At 44.5% G+C, this 17,230-nt stretch overlaps 1 protein-coding gene across 33 annotated transcripts in view; it reads left to right on the top strand.

The window, feature by feature from the left end:
• The window catches only part of Sox5 (SRY-box transcription factor 5), a 955,418-nt gene that overhangs the window by 256,245 nt on the left and 681,943 nt on the right, over positions 1-17,230 (top strand). For 4 of the 33 annotated variants that reach the window (XR_015685241.1, XM_087655716.1, XM_087655713.1 and 1 more), the window contains one exon: positions 14,042-14,254. The exons of 26 other annotated variants lie outside the window; for them this stretch is intronic. The gene's annotated coding sequence lies outside the window, so the exon portion shown is untranslated. Of the gene's footprint in view, positions 1-12,354; positions 12,438-14,041; positions 14,274-17,230 lie in introns of those variants that run through there. 3 more of the 33 variants (XM_087655714.1, XM_087655730.1, XM_087655722.1) reach the window with 2 other exon arrangements.

The following is a 17,230-nucleotide window of genomic DNA, read 5'->3' as shown; positions in this document are numbered from 1 at the left end:
AATATGGCTCCCCCTTTCTATTTTTTCTTTCTGCAATACATTTTTCTATTTTACTTGTTACTTTGTAAAATTAATTCTGTTTTTATTTTTTAAAATATTATTTTAAAATATTTTTTCAGTTCTTACTTTATGTTCCTGAGTGTGTATGTGTTTACCTGCTGTCTTTGGAGGCCGGAAGAGGGCATCAGAACCCCTGAAGCTTGTATTACAGATGGTTGTGAGCCGCCATGTAGGTGCTGTGAACTGAGCCTGGGGACCTCTGGAGGAGAATCAAGTGATCTCCTGAGTCATCTTCCCATCCCTGCTTTTGCTGTGTTTTAAGTTGTGACTTTAATTGAAAAGGGGAAAGGCAGAAGTATTTTTAAATAATTTGCTACAAGTTCAAAATCATGGCTGTTCAGGTGCACATCTGTCATGCTTCAGTCCTGAGCTTTTCCGTGTTGACCATTATGGGACCTTTAGAGACGTTGTCTGGGATGGTGGGATGTATCTCAGTGGGTAGTGGATCTGTGTAGTGTGCGTGGAGTCCGGATCCCCAGCAACCCACGACAGAATGTGATGGCATGTGTCCGTAATACCAGAGCTGTGAGGGTGGCACAAACAGAAGAATCAGAAGTTCAAGGTCATGTTGATAGGACGTTTGAGGCCAGCCTGGGCAACACGATGCCCTTCTCCCACTCATAATAAATAAGCAAATATGTAAGTTAGTTAAAATTAATTAATTAAAATAAAAAATTTCATCTGGATGGGTAAATGTTTCTCTCTTTTTCTTCCGTGAAGACATGTTCTGAATAAGAGTGCAGCTAGTTTCGATAAGGTCCATTTTAATACCCAATGTGTAATTAAGTGGAGGGAGAGGAGCCGCAATCATCACACACTTTTTCGCACGCTGCATGCTAGTTAAAAGTGCTTATAATATTTATTAACATACAGAATTAGTCTTAACCTGCTGGAAAGAAGAGAAAATGCAACACCTTTCAAAGATGCAAATTGACAATTAGCAAAACAATGGAATTCTGGCCTTCCTCTCTGAGAGGTGTAAATTGATCATCAGGCTGCTTGAAAAACTGCTTGTTTCTATTTAAAAGTTATCTGGAGATGAAGGCTCCCCGAGGAAAAAGGAAATAAGGATATGACCACTTCTGTTAAGTGGAACGCTCCTTCTCCACCGATATGGTCCGGTCCTTCCACCGCTCTCTGCAGTTTACGTCTGGAAAATCACAGCCAAGGGAGAGGAGGGGATGTGTGAATTCGGTTTCTCTATATATTTAACAGCGTGGATTTTCACATTTATTGCTGATTCAATTCACAGTTCTGACCTTTACTTGGAAGGTAGTAAATGGCACAGAGGCAGACACCTGAGGAATTTCACAGTACTTGTCTGTGTCTCCTTAGAACCCTATTTTGTTAGCCCCGTGTCAGGTTTGGCTATGGCACAGTCTACAGCTTTTGGGACAATAGATTTCTGTTTCCTCCTCCCTGTGAAGGTTCTAGTCTTCTGACATGACTGGCAGTAGACAAGTGTCCAGGAGAAACAGAAAGAAATTTACCTAAACGCTCTGGGGGGTTCACGAGAAGGTGTGTATGCACCAAGCAGATAGAAGGGGTTCAGGAATATATATATGCCATTCAGAGACGAGATGGGAAGACAGTGGAGGCAATATGGGTCCTTAGAGCCCGAGTTGAGGTGACCGTGGCCTGGCATGGGTGGTGGCCTGGGTCCGAGTTCCTAGGATCCCAGCTGTTTATTCCTCAGCAGAGTCTGTGGAGGAATACTGTCCCTGGCTTGCTCTCTCTGTCATGACCAGCCTGCTTTCTTATACAACCAAGAACACCTACCCACAAGTGGCACCACCACAGTGATCTGGGCCCTTCTGCACCAATCAGTCATCAAGCGAATGTCCCACAGATTTTCCTATGGGCCAGTCCGATGGAGTCTTGTTTTCCTACTGAGGGTTCCATCTTTTAAGGCAACCCTAGCTGTGTCAGGCTAAAACCAAACCAGCACGGATTCTCAAAAAAGAATACGTTTTGCTCCCTTAATGTTCATCAAGGCAGCCCAGGCCATTCTGTCCACTCCCATGAAGAAGGGGAGGCCAGCAAATGACAAATGAGCTTTCAATGAAAACTGAAAAGCTGTTCATTGTTGGTGTAGAATCAGGAAATCCCAGATTCTCCATAGAATTGTGGTGCAGGGTGGATGTAGACAGATCCCACATGTAAACCTGGGAGTTCTGCAGCTCAGGGGACAGCCCTGCAGGCTTGTGCATTGGCTGTCCCTCAGGCCTGTGCAGTGACTATCCCTCAGGCTTGTGCAGTGGCTGTCCTGCAGGTTCGTGCAGTGGCCTTCTTGTAGGCTTGTGCAGTGGCTGTCCCTCAGGCTTGTGCATTGGCTGTCCCTCAGGCTTGTGCAGTGACTATCCCTCAGGCTTGTGCAGTGGCTGTCCCTCAGGCTTGTGCAGTGGCTGTCCTGCAGGCTTGTGCAGCAGTTCTCACCATTCTTCAACTAGAATCTGAGCAGACAAGAAATGGTGTCCAGACTGGGGTTTGGGAAGAGTGGGGCGAGGAAGGAATCTGCATCCCATTTCTTTCTTGTTCTCCATTCTTCCTCTTGAGTGACTATGGCTTCCAGGAGCCGCACAGGCCTGCAGGGACCATGTTTGTATAGCATCACACTCTAAGACAACTTGAGAGGAGTCATTTTAAAGATCATCTGCTCCTGGATGAACATGACTTCTGTGTCTTCTGTGAATGTCAGTTGCTTGGTGAACTGGAACCTCAGTGTGTCAGGCGTGGGGTGGCGTGGAGGGAGCATTAAGGGACAGGGTCTCATTTAGCCCAGGTTTACAGAACGTGATGGATGGATGATGGCGTTTTACATGTGACTGTCCTTCCTCTACTTCGCACGTGGTAGGATTACAGCCAGGTATGAACGTGGTTAGTTTATACGACACTGGGATTCAAACCTAGAGTTTCATGCATGGCAATTAGTTTACCAGTTAACAACCTCACCCCCTTTCGAGACACGCATTATTTTTGATTGGTACACAGTAATTACATAGAATATCAATAAGATAAGGAGACATGGATTTTTATCTTCTTATTATTTTACTTTTTATTATTTTTGAGACAGGGTTGCATTTAGCCCAGGCTGGCATTGAACACACTCTGTAGCCCACCTTGAATGCCTTTTTATTTTATTTTATATTCAAGTTTTATTTGTACATCTTGTTTAGTGTGTGTGTGTGTGTGTGTGTGTGTGTGTGTGTGTGTGTGTGTGTGTGCGTGTGCCTCAGTGCATAGGTAGATGTCATACCAACTGGTGGGAGTTAGTTCTTTCATCATGTAGCCCCACGGGATCAAACTCAGGTTGTCGGTCTTGATGGCAAATATCTTACCAACTCACCCATCTTGTCTACCCTCCAACTGTGAACTGTTGATCTCTACCACCTGAGCGTTGGGATCATATATGTAGGCTACCATGCCTGACTTCATAGAACTGAGGATCAAACCGAGGACTTCCTTCATGCTAGGCAAGCATTCTACAAACTGAACGACATCAACAGTCCTCATTTATCTGGAGACAGTTGGAGCCCTTGTCTCTCCCTCCTACAGATATTTCCAGGCAGGAAATTACTGAGATCTGTAGCCAAGTAGGACAAGACTCTTTCCACTTTCCTGGCTAGCCTTTTATAGACTTAAAATTTAAAATGAAACCCATGTTTATTACATGCTCTTGATGGTTTGGAAGTGATGCCCCAAACCCTAGACATCCAATGGACTGAACATATGTCATACAAGACACAATGGCTCAGTCCTAGTGTTTCTGATGCCCACCCTCATGACTATTCAGGAAGGTTTAGCATCCTTGAGGAGGCCTGAGCATGACTTCATGGATAAACTCCACGGCAGTCTCCTGCTTTGGTGAAGCCGTCACTTTCTCTACTTCCTTCTCCTTAACATAATTATTGGCATAATCGTGCAATAATAACGTAAGCAGTTATAATAGCATAAGTATTGATTCTCAGGCCATGATTATATCAGATTGGTAGAAATCCCAACCCCAGTCACTCTTGGGTCTTGTGATCTTTACTTTTGTTTCTGATAGTGGGAATCTTTCAAGGATATTCCTCCATATTCCGCCTTTGATAGGCACAATGCAGAGGCATGCCCGCCGGTGACTCTGGGGTCTTTGTATTATTATAACAAGACTTCCTGAGGAGATGGGGCGAGCCACAGACTTCTGGACTGGAAGGCTTGAGATAGTGGATATTGACAATGACTGAATGAAAGGTGAGTTGGGGACAGGAGGTCCTGACTTCCAACCTCTGTCTTGTTACTACATCAATCTTTGGACGCAGGGAAGTATGAGAAAGAGGAGGCTAAGCAACTTAGGGGCATGTGACATCTGCCACCCTGTTCAATCACTTGAGCAGAGGCAGGAGATTTTGAAAAATATGTAAGAGAGAGATATAAGCCAAAAATAATGGGCTCACATGGGCCATGCTAAAGAGGGAAGGCCATGGAACCCTACTATTTAAGAAGCTTCTGTATTTGCACCCCTAATGTCTTCAGACTACCTGATTGCCAGAGCGGTCCCTCTTCTCAAAGGAGCCTGGTACCAAGTCGTCTTATGGCTACCCAACTTTCATTTCCAGGAACGTGTGTGATTCTTCTTGGCTTCGTTTACTTTTGTCTCTCTGGATGAGATACTTGGTAGCCTTCTCTGGTCTAGCTCATCATCTGTGGCCACTCCACCTTCCAGCCTTCCTTCCAGGCACATTCTACACTTAAGACCAGAATCCCATCTCTTCCAGCTAACTTCTCTTCGTGTGGACCAGGCTTGGTTCACGCTGTTTATCAGAATGCTTCTCACCACCGAATCAACCCGATAAACCCTTTCCCCGACCCTTCACTGTCTGGTGTGTAATTTTACTGTTTAAGAGAACTCCAGCAATTTATGTATTCTTAATGTATTATTAAGTTCTAGTATATTTTTTATCTCCCATGCTCCCCAGACCTATAAATGTTCCAGAGCATAAAATCATCTCAATGTTATCTCTTGGTTTGAGATAAAATGGTATAATTAAACTGCCTTTTTCAAGTATCTTCTTTTTATTTTTACTAATTACTTTATTTGTTTACATTCCTACTGTCTCCCTTTCCCCCATCACTCCTCACAGAGTTCTTCCCAACCCCCTCTGCTTTGCCTCTGAGAGGGTGCCTCTACTGGGCATCCCCCTACCCTTGGCCATCAAGTCTGTACAGTAATTCGATGTTATCATCTCCCACTAAGGCCAGACAAGGCAGTTCTGTGCTACATATGTACTGGGGGACTCAGATCAGCCCATGGATGCTCTTTGGTTGATGATTTAGTTTCTGGGAGCCCCCAGGGGCCCAGATTCATTGACACTATTGGTCTTCCTATGGGGTTGCCCTCCCCTTTAGCTCCTTCAATCTTCCCCTAACTCTTCCATAGGGGTTTCCGACCTCAGTTCAATGCTTGACTACATCTGTATCCGTCAGCTGCTGGTAGAGCCTCTCAGAGGACAGCCATGACAGACTCCTGTCTGCAAGCACAATGTAGTATCAGTAATGGTGTCAGGGTTTGGTGCCCACCCATGGGATGGATCCCATTTACTGGTTGGCCATTTGCTCAACATCCTTAGTCATCAGGGAAATGCAAGTCAAAACAACGCTGAGATTCCACCTTACCCAATCAGAATGGCTAAGATCAAATCTCAAGCAATAGCACATGCTGGCGAGGATGTGTAAAAAGGTACAAATTGGTACATACACTCTAGAAATCAGTCTGGCGGTTCCTCAGAAAATTGGAAATAGTTCTACCTGAAGACCCAGCTATACCAGTCCTGAGCATAGGCCCAAAAGATGCTCCACCGTATCACAAGGACACGTGCTCCACTACGTTCATGGCAGAAACTGGAAGCAACCCAGATGCCCTTCAACCAAAGAATGAATATGAAAATGTGGACCACTATTCAGCTATTAAATACAGGGGTATCATGAAATTTGTAGGCAAATGAATGGAACTAGAAAATATCCTGAGAGAGGTAACTTGGGCCCAAAAGGCCATGCATGGTATGCACTCATTGACAAGTGGAGATTCACCAAAAAAGTACAGCATACCCATGATGCACTCCATAGATCCTAAGAAGTTAAACAAGAAGGAAAGCCCAGGTAAGGGTGTTTCAATCCCTTTAGAAGTGGGAACAAGAAAGCCATGGTGGGGCAGAGGGAGGGAAGGACCTGTGTAGGAGAGAGGAGGAAGAGGAGGGATCAAATATCTTCTTTAAAAGGGTAATCGATCAAAGTTTCTCAATTCAAGTTTGCCTATGGTGGTGTGCAATAGAATGCTGCCTTTCGTGACCAGGTCCCTGGCAGTCATGTACTTTGGGGTAACCCCCTTCTACCAAGATAGCCTAATGTTTATTGACTTGCTTGTAACCAGCAGAATACAGAGGCAGGAATACGATGTCCTTGATTTAACTTTGAGTCAACACTGAGCAGCAACAATTGCATTTCAAACTCTCTTAGACTACAGGATGTATCTGGAAGAGCAACATGTAGATCATAGAAAGGAGTACCATACTTAGAATGTATGTTTGTCTCTGTGTGTATGTAGTCACATAAGTCATACATGACTCACGTCATATATAGGTGGGGTTCCTGTCTCCTCGATTAAGAACATCCTTGTTCCTATCAGGGGCAGTGTTTTTACCTGACATTGCTCAGTGTGTAGGTACATGTATTTATCTGTTCCTTCCAGTCTTAACATGCGTGCCCCCTTCTGTGTTACAGGAGCCTGGGTGCCCATGCATTTACCTTTTTCTATCACATTTAGACTTCCATGTGTTCTGTGCCACTATTTTAGGGTGAGTCAATCTCATCGTGATGTATTTCCTTAAATAAAGTTTGTCAATATAAAGCAGGTCTATACTAAAAAATGTTCCCAGTTTTTGTTGGCTTGCAAAAGAGTCTTTTCTTCTTTTTTACTTTGTGTGGAGATTGTGTTTCTCTTGCCTATTTTCTCCTTATCTTTGTAGCTTACAATACTGCTAACAGCTAAGGGAAAAGTCATTTCAAGTAATACCCGGGTTACATTGTATGCTGTCATCACCGTGTTGATGTTGCTATCACATAATACCTGAAGCTGGACACTTTATAAGCAAAGGGGGTAAACCAAATGCCTTATTTTAAAGGCGGTAAGTCTGGGATGGGAAAGTGACCAGTGAATTGTCTCTGGGGAGGATTCCCATGACACTTGGCATCCACAAGGTGGGCCATGATCTCTAAGGGCATCATAGGATCAGCAATTCGGGACCTGGGTCTGCCTGGTCCTTTTATGACAACCTGTTCTTCTAGGAACTGAGCACCCCCATGAGGACTGCATTAATCCCTTCCGTAGACGATGGCCTCAACTGCCTAATAACTTTCCACTGGGTCCAGCTCCTTTAAGGTCCCACTTGGATACCATCCCAGAGAGGCTGACAGAATCTATCCTGTTTAAGTTTCTGCCTTGTTTTAATTGACATTGGACAAACTGTGAGTGGCTATAAAATGCCAGTGGACATACTCCTCCTTCTCTTCAGCCCCCGTCTCTACTGTGCTCAGTGTGTCTGATGGCCTTTCTCTCCTGACAATAGGTATAAAAATGGCCTGTTGTCTAGGCCTCTCCCTGTATTGTGTATTCTCCCTCCTTTGGTTGGTTCTTCTGGCCTGTACTGAAGTTTGGTATGTTTCTAGATTTGGGGCAGTTTTTGAGTGTGTGTTGTTTTCAGACAATTGCTTTCGCTGTTGCTGTTGATGGTGGGTTTTTTTTCCTTCTGTGGCTAATGTGAAGTCAGCGGTTTTGTTTTCCTTGTTCTGAGCCTGGTTGTCATCAGCTGTCCCTGGATAATGGCCTTTGATATGTCCCATTGTGATGCATTGGACCCTGTCCCTGGCTATGCATCCAATTTTCGAGGCTGATTCTGGGATTCTGGACAAGAAATGATCATCTCAGTCTTCATTTTCAGTGTTGAACATCCTTGGCAGCTCATATTTCGCTACCATTGTCTTATGGGCTTCAGATTCATATGAAGTCACACTGAAACTCAAAGCAGGATTAGCAAGACCTCCTTTCTCTTCGCCTGAGAGAATTCTCTTAACTGTACCAACAGACTTGGAAAATTTCATACTTAGGGGGGAAAGAGCCCTTGTATTACCTACCCCTTGCTACAACCTACCTTTTCTGTGAACTTTTGCTCTTTATGACCCACCACTCTCTATGACCCTCTCCTCTCTATGACCTATTTCTGTCTATGACCTACCCCTCTCTATGATCTTCCGTTCTCTATGGACCTCTCTCTATGATCTACTTTCTATGTCTTGCATGTCTGTCTGTGACCTTCCTCTCTCTATGATCTACCTCTGTCTGTGACCTACCCTTTTTATGATCCACCCCTCTCTATAACTCATCTTTTCTATGACCTTCCTCTCTCTATGACCTTCCTCTCTATATGATCTACCCCTCTCTATATGATCTATCCCTCTCTATGACCTTCTTCTCTATGACCTACCCTTTCTATAAGTCACCCCTCTATATAACCCACCTGTCTCTATGACCTTCCTCTATATGTAAGCTACTTCTCTCTATGATCCACCCCTCTCTATGACCTACCTTTCTCTATGACCTTCCTCTCTATGATCGTCCTCTCTATGACCTGCCCTTTCTATGACTCATACCTTTCTATAACCTACCTTTCTCTATGACCTCCCCCTTTTTATGATCTTCTCCTTTTTCTGACCTGCCCTTCTCTCTGTAGCTTTTTCTATGCTGTATATTGCAGATAGCTTTGAAGTCCTTTGAAAACATTTCCTAAATCTCTACTCACAGAATGTTGTTAATACAAATTGTGTTAAAAGTATTTTCACAGAAGTACTCTGTGGCCTTTCTATGTTAATTGTGCTGTTCAAAACAAGGTATCCACAAATAAACACAATGGGCTGAATTTGTGTAAGTACATGCATGTGCACATCTTCATGAATTTCTGTAAGCACATGCATGTGTGTCTTCATGAATTTGTCTAAGCACATGCATGTGTGTGTGTTCATGAATTTGTGTAAGCACACACATGTGTGTGTGTTTAGGAATTTGTGTAAGCACATGCATGTGTGTGTCTTCATTGCATGCTTTAACTGCACAGCACCTGATGGAAATACATACAGTCATATAGGAGGGTGGCACAGAAGAGACTCTAGGAACAAATAAATTCCATTCAGAAAAACCATTTGGAGACATAACACTTTAGACCTTTTGGCTTCTGTGTAACCAAGACAGTATTATAAAAAAATTCACTTATTTTTATTTGTGTAAAAATTTTTGTTTTAGTAATAAAAAGATATTCTTTTAAAGATTTGGTTGTATGAAACCGTCTGAGTGCCTGTGTGTACAAGTGAACGTGAATAATCACATATGTAGCATTTGTAGCAAAAATACTCTCGCACCTGATTTTACCCTAACTATTCCCCCTTTCACCCCACAGAGTTTACGCAAAGAAAAGCATCTGGGAACAACATGTTCCGTGTGCTAAAACAGATTTTCCAGCCCTCGTCTTTGCGCTGCTTCCTGGCTGCTTGCAGTGTGAGACAGGAAATGTCTTGCTCTCCTCTGCCCACTGCCTCACAACGTTTTGTGTTCTTTGCTCTAGTGCCTTGTTTTTAATTTAAAGATGAAACCAAAAACAAACAATAAACAAGGGATGGAGAGATGGCTCTGTGGTTGAGAATGCTTGCTGTTCTTGCAAAAGAGCTAGGCTCAGTTCCCAGGACCCACACTGGACAGCTCCCAACTACTTGGGACTCCAGACCCATGATATATGACGCCCTCTCCTGGCCTCGGCAGGCAGTGCACTAATGTGCATGCCACTCAGACATACAGACCTCTAGAGTCGAAACAGAACGAAGAAGGACTTCAGAAGTCAGTGTGTTCTGGCTGGAGTCCACAGTGTCTCTCTGTCGGGGTTTTCTTTTGCTGTGCTTCAGAAGTAAGAAGTAATTGCCTAATTGCTGCAGTCTGGTTGGAGACTTTCTCCACAATGACAGTTTAGTTCCTGGTCTTTAGCCCGGATGGGGGGGTATAAGGTATATATAAATTATGGTCACCACACTGTATAATATCACGAGATATATTCGTGGTTGTCACCATAATAGATGGAATCACAGTTATCATTAGAAACATGCATGGGGTTTGATGCTTTCCACGAATAAGCCAGACACGATGCATAAGGCATTTGGGGCAACTTTTTAAGGCAGCTGTCACGGTATTTCAGCGCAAAGTGGAATAGCTCTGAGAAGTAAATTGTCTCTTGCCGTGGCACACTTCTCTAAGTAACTAATATTGGCGTTCCAGTGCCAGGATCAACAGCGCCTTTATGCACGCAGTCGGGACAAGTGAAGGTGCAGACTTCATAGGCGTAATCGTTCTCTGTCTTCTCTGGGCAGAAGGTGACAGCAGCTGCTGGCTCGTGACAGTGAGCACTGAGGCAACATGGAATTAAGGCATCGCCTGCCCTAGGATTTTCAGTAGCTCCTGGAGAGGAGAGATGGGCTTTATGTAAAACTCCGTGAACATCATTGGGGAGACAGAGGTTCTCAGTAGCCACAGACCATTTACAATAAGGCAGGCATACCCAAAGTGTGCACAAAGACCAGACAGCACAAAGTGTTAAATATGTACATTCTGTCACTGTGCCGTCCTGACACAGGGTTCTCTCTGTGTAGGGTTGTAAGGAGTCTTGGTTACTCTTGGGATTTGTGGCTGTATGAATATGCAACATGGAGTTTTCAAGATTAGAAGGGTGAGAAGGTTTTGGGATGATAGTTCTGGAAGATCTATTGGTGGGTGGTTTCCTAGAGGAAAGAAGTTGTGTGGGAGCCTGACAGAAGGAACGAAAAGTGTCTGGGTTCACAGACGGGAGTGCACGCCACCGTCTTGGGCTCTTGACAGTGCAGCCAGCGGTCTGTTTGCCTGCTGGGGTGGGGTGGGGTATGAAGCCTTGGTCTTGTTGCATGGATAATGTCCTATTTGAGTCCAGAATAGCTCACACATCTCTCTTGTGTTTAGTAATAAATTGCCACTAACCATCAGGTAAAAGTTCATTTTGCAGGAATCCAGATGGTACATTTAACACTGTTTCTGAGGCTTCCTGTAACTCTCTAGCACACATAGTTAATGTAGACATATGTAAATTCCAGTGTCCCAGTAGTTCTTGGCTATAGGGAGTCCCCTCCATTTCCCTCAAGATATTCTCTCTCTCTCTCTCTCTCTCTCTCTCTCTCTCTCTCTCTCTCTCTCTCTCTCCCTCTCTCTCTAGGTGTATGTGTGTCTCTATCCCTTCTTTCCTTCCCTTCCTTTCTCTTCCTCTTTCCCCTCTCTCTTTCCCTCCCTCCCTCTCTCTCTTCCCCCCCTCCCCTCTGAATCTAGAAGTTACCACATACGCTGTGGCTTTTGAAAAAGTTATTTGAGAACAATTTGAACTGCTGAGGACAGGGTGCACTGTTCTTGGGTCATTTCCTAAACGTCAGCATGGCTACATCTTTGTTTAGATTCTTTTTTTCGTATTTCTTTATATTAGTCAGGGAGGAGTGTGCCCACACCTGCATATATGCTTTTGAAAGCCAGAAGTCAACCTTGGGGGTCGACTCTCTGGAGCCACATGCCTGGCTTTAAGGGTTAGGTCTCTGGTCTTGATTTTGACGGTTAGACTAAGCTGGGTGGTATGGAGCCCCATGGCTCCTGCTCTCTGTGACCTCAGTTGTGGAATACACATGATTTTTTTTGTGGGTTTTGGGTTTGAACTCAGGTCCCTGTGTTTGTGTGGTGAGCACACAGCTAACCGTGCTGTCCCCCTTCTGGAATGTTATAAGGAAGAGCTTGTGCTTCCATTTGTTCCTGTTAGAAACTGCCTCTGTGAATTCTGTTTACCGAAGGCTTTGTCTTGGGCAATCGATGGGTGGTGATAGCCTCTCAGGTCTTAGTCAATTAAACACCACACACAGTGTGTCATAAAATCAAGGGTGGACAAAGATGCGAAGAATCAAATCAGGGACGATCTGGTTTGTGACACCCCCAGACAAGCTTCGGTTTGATGTAGAACTCAGAGAGCACGTTGTTGGCGTCGTAAGAAATAGCTGTATTCACCTCAGATCAATTAGTTGTTTTTCTGAAGTTAGTTTGTTAAATGAATTCATCTCCATGAACCAATCAGGAGGCACATCAAGAAATCAAAAGCGCCACCACGTAAACCGCCTAGAGTCTGTTTATTTTGAATTTACGTTGCCTCTTTTCTCTAGAGATTGGAAGACGCTGAGCAGAAAATTTCAAATCCCCCAACAATAGAATGCAAGCTATGGCACCTGAGTCCCCGCTAGGATAGGTAATCATCTAATGCTTTCTAATGCACTCGGTTACAGACAGAGGCTGTTTCCTAAACTGAGACTTAACATTCAAGGTTCTCTCTTACCTGGGTGCCAAAGAGTGGGTTCTCCAGAAAAACCCCCCTTCGCTTACCCTGAGATCTTTTTTTCCTACTTCTTCTGACACTTGAAGTTAGGGTTGAACCCTCACGACTGAAGCACATTGTAAATGACTCAATACTCTTTGGTGTTATGGGGGGGGGGGGTCAGTGTTGTTAATCACTGAGCTAAGATTTGACTCTGCAGCCAAGGATGGGGTTTATTGGAGGTAGGCTTGTCCAGGAAAACACCAACAGCAAGATACTTATGTCCCGCGACGGCATCTCTGAAGTCAGTGATTTCATTCTGCAAAGCAGAAACAGAACAACTCAGTCGTCCCCAGCAATGGACTGCCCTTCAACTGTAGTGGCAGCTGCATGCTCACACACAGGTCTGAACTACACAACCTTCACGGAAAGGTAGCAGCCGGTCTTTGCTATGTCATTGATAATTTTGAAATTCGACACCCTATCTGACGTATTGAAAAATCAAGGAAAGAGGGGCAGTGGCTGAAAGTTCTTGGGCTCATCCAGAGGACCCGAGTTCCAATGCTAGCACCCAGAGGCAGGTCCCAACCACCTGTAACTCAAACTCAAGGGGGAAATCTGACGCCCTCTTCTGGCCCCCACAGGGACTGCACTCAGATACATAACATATACACAGCCGCGTAGGAACACACACACACACACACACACACACACACACACAACTAAAATCTAAATAATCTTCTAAATCAAGTATTTTTTTATACCTAGTTAAAACCCCAAACATTTAACTCCCTAAAATTAAACTTTAAAAAAAATGTGTTTTCAACTTCAATAGAAACCAGGTGGAGATTCTAAATTTTGTTTCTAGTTGTTCTCTCCCCCACCCCCACCCCCCTCTGCCTCTGTCTCCTGAGTGCTAAGATTAGAGGTGTGAACCTCCACCACTTCTTCCCCTTATGATTCTATTGTTTTAGGAGTGAGGACCCTAGAGTCCCAATTGAAGTTCGATTTTACATCTCCTTGCCTGCTGGAACCTTCCACAATTAGCAGAACCCATGCGTCGCCATCCTGATATTTTTCTGGTACTGAAAGGAAACCAGTTTACCTAAAATATTAAAAAATTATCTGTGTCACACACAGCCACACTGTTTACAGACAGTAGTGGGACACTTCAGAAAATGTTTAGTTAGAACAGGGCTTCAAGGTTAGTCCCTGACCCTGTTAAATCTATAGAACAAACAAACATTGAAATTAAAAATATATTGGGACTATGTGCACATTTTAATAGAAACAGAGCCCAAATTTTAGAGGTTTTTTTTGGTAAGTTCTTTGAAATTTTACCTTTCCAAAACCCATTTCATGAATCCTGTCTTTTCGTGGGCACACCCCTTTCCTAGTGATGTAATTTCCATCTGCCTTGGTCTTTGTACAGTTTATGGTGAACTCACACCCAGACTGTTTGCACATGTACATGTGGTCGTGGTAGGCTAGGATCCCCACAGGAGGTTACAAAGCTGTTTTTTTTCTTTTCTTTTCAGTCACAACGTCATCCTAGTTTTTTTTTCCTGTTCTGTGGTGGAGATGTGAGCCCATCTTTCTAAGTATTGAAATAGCAAGAACCACACAAACGCAAATAAAATTTTAAAGTGAAATCGATAGAGAAAGGGTGAGTCCTCGTGGCTTCAGAGCGGCCTCTCTCACTGTGGATGACCTCACTGAGAGGCAAAGCACCTCAGACTCGGCTCGTCTAGGTATGAAATGCTTCAACATGTGAGTTAACTATAATAAATCAATTTCATTTCTTAATTAATTAACAGTATGAAGAGGAAAACTCTAATTTCTGCATTTCAATTGGAGATTTCTGTGATTTTAGTGTGGAAATAAGCTATAACGTTTGAAGAGAAAGTCGTTATTCCCACAAATGGATTGATAAGTACTGGGAGGGAACGGTCAATGTTATCCCACAGTTAACACGTGCATGCTTTCAGTACCTGTCGCCCAAAGTCCTATGAGGGTGACAGTGAGAAACAACCAGACAAGGAGGAGGAGGAGGAAGAGGCCAGAGATAGGGAGGAGGGAGATGTGAAAGACAGGGAGGAAGAAGAAGCCAGAGATGTGGGATGCTGGCAGGGAACGATCTCCATGTGGCTCCAGTCAAGTAGCCAGTGTGAGACACAGGCCAGCAGTTGGCCACATGTACTTGTGCCCAGTCTGCTTCCTCAGGAGAAGATTCTGGGAGGCCAGCCCCAGCTCATACCTGCAGGCTCCCTGTCATTTCTGATGATGTCCTTGGCCCAACTTGTAGCTTCCAAATGCAGAGAGGAAACCAAAGCCAGTCTTGGATGGCACCAGAGATTTGAGTCTTGTTGTGTCTCTGGTCTGCAGCAGAGGACCTGGGCCATGATGTGAAGCAAACCCTAGCTGTAGCAATGCTTAGAAGAGAGGGCGGGACTTCATCTATTTGTGGTTGACTGAGCTACCTGTGGGGCTCTGGAGCAGGAATACCCATTTCTGGATAGCCTGGCTTTCCCGCTGTTGAAACTAGAGGAAGAAGAGAACAGCTTGCTTTCCTGACAGAAAGGAAAAAGGCCCAGAAAACAGCAACATAGCAGGAGGTGAAGGCTCACACTGGTTATCCGGGATAGAAAGGGCCAGCAATCCAGAAGTGTAAATGCCTCCTGTACATGTGGTCGTGGTGTATCCTGCTGATAAGTCTGATGCCTGAACGTCAGCTACTTTGAGATTTTCAACCGATTCACAGGTTGAAACTGTGATGCTAATTGCAATCAGAAAACTGAGGCAGAAAACTGAAGAAAAAGCCTAAACCATGTCTTGGACTCATCCTAGTTAACAGTGAAAACTCTTTGTACTATCAATTGTCTTTATGCGTGTGGCAGTCAGACATATAAAGACCAACATTTCAGAATACTGTCCGTCGTCACATTGAAGCCAAGGCAGGAACTTGAAGCACCCAGTTACACTCTTACTCAAGAGCAGAAATAGAATAAACACACGCAGGCCTGTGCTCAGCAAGCTTCCTCTTATTTATACAGTTATGGACTCAAGCTGAGGGAATGGAGTCGCCCACAGTGGGCTGGGTCTTCCCGCAATTAAATGTAATCAAGTCAAACCCCCAAAAGGCATATCCATAGTCCCACAGAATATAGACGATCTCTCTTGGAGACTCTCTTGGAGATTCTAGATTGTGTCACATTGACAAAACCGACCACCGTAGAGAGTTTATGAAACCATTTCCCTTCTAATTCAGAAGTTTAATGGGCTTAGATACATGGTGGATCTACTTCTGTTTCAGTCGTTCCCCTGGGGGAAAATGTTCTAATGGTTTTCATTATTTATTTTAGGATATGTTATTTCTTATATTTAATTATCCTTGACCTTTTACAAGTGGCTCAGAGTCAAAGAGAATACACATTGATGCAGGTCTTTGCCTGCCACAGTCTGTGACGTTCGATGTTGTTTTACCCGGTGTATTTATTTGGTGTCATTAGCGCCTGACCTTAACCATTAAGCGCCCTCCTCTATGGTGTCTGCTGTTCTTCCTGGGCTGACAGTGAGTGGATTCTCTGGTTAGAGGTAGTGGGTAGAATAGCAAACAGGCCCATCTTACTGTCCATCCATGCCTGTGTTCATGTCTTGACTTCCCTCAGTAGTGGACCGTGATCTGGAGGCTTAAGTTGAAATAAACTCCTCCCTGAGTATCACTTGACTAGGGAACTTGTCATAGGAACCGGAACAAAGCCCTAGACAATCAAGTCTGTTTACTGCTGAAGGCTCCAAGTGGTGTAGCTCCAGGCTTAGGTCTTCCCATTAGCGACGTCAAGTGTGTAGAACTGTTTAACACCGCGGCTCACTCCATGCTTGGACGACTTCTCTTCCACAGCATGAATGAGGGGGTAGGGCTGGGGCTTCCTGGACCTGAGCACCTACTCTGTAATGGTCATGGTGGCTTGTAGATCTGTTCCTTCTGCGTTCCATGGGTGGAATGGAAACCATAAGGCTCTCTTCTCATGCCCCTGTGCTCCCGTGAAGAGCTGATATTAGCGATGAGGCAGGAACAGTCAGAGAGCTTTGTCCTGGTGTCACAGATAGAGCTTCACCCTGGTGTTGTGTCCCTAGGATGCTGTTTGGAGGATGTGTGAGTCCTAGGGCAGCTGCGAAGGGGGCCAAAGATAGATAGACTGGAAATGCCCTGGCTGGCCTGGAAGAGCCCCCAGGACTGGTCCTGCGGAAGTATTTATATGAAGGTGAACAGATGGACAGGCATACATATTTGATCTAGTTCTGTGGCGTTCCTACGTCAGAATTCCGCTTGGCTTTACGAGTTTGCAATTATAGATCCATGTGCTTCTGGCTCTCTTGCGGCAGCGATGTCTGGATCTTTTCTTGGCAAGTCTGGAGGCTGACGGAGCAACGTTATGAATGACACTTTACTATTAAATGTAAGGGAACCGGAATAGAAACACCATTTTCTATTTGGTTGCTATTTCCTGCTGTGACAAGGTATGCCAAAGAGATGATCAGAAGAGATAAACTGAATTCGAGGGTCTATGCCATTTGGAGGGAAGGATGGCTGAACTCTGAGAAGGACCCAGTTCTGAAAGTAAGGTAGGGAAACGCTACTCAGAAATGGGTGCGGGCATGTCAGGTTGCCAGAGACATTGGACCCCAGGAAAGCCACTCCCCATGTTGTTGTGGGGCTCAGAGTC

The sequence above is a fragment of the Rattus norvegicus genome, chromosome 4, assembly GCF_021556685.1.
Source record: "Rattus norvegicus strain SHRSP/BbbUtx chromosome 4, alternate assembly SHRSP_T2T, whole genome shotgun sequence".
NCBI classification, from domain to species: domain Eukaryota; kingdom Metazoa; phylum Chordata; class Mammalia; order Rodentia; family Muridae; genus Rattus; species Rattus norvegicus.
Note: the sequence above shows the minus strand (reverse complement) of the source record. Positions and strands in the feature narration are given on the sequence as shown.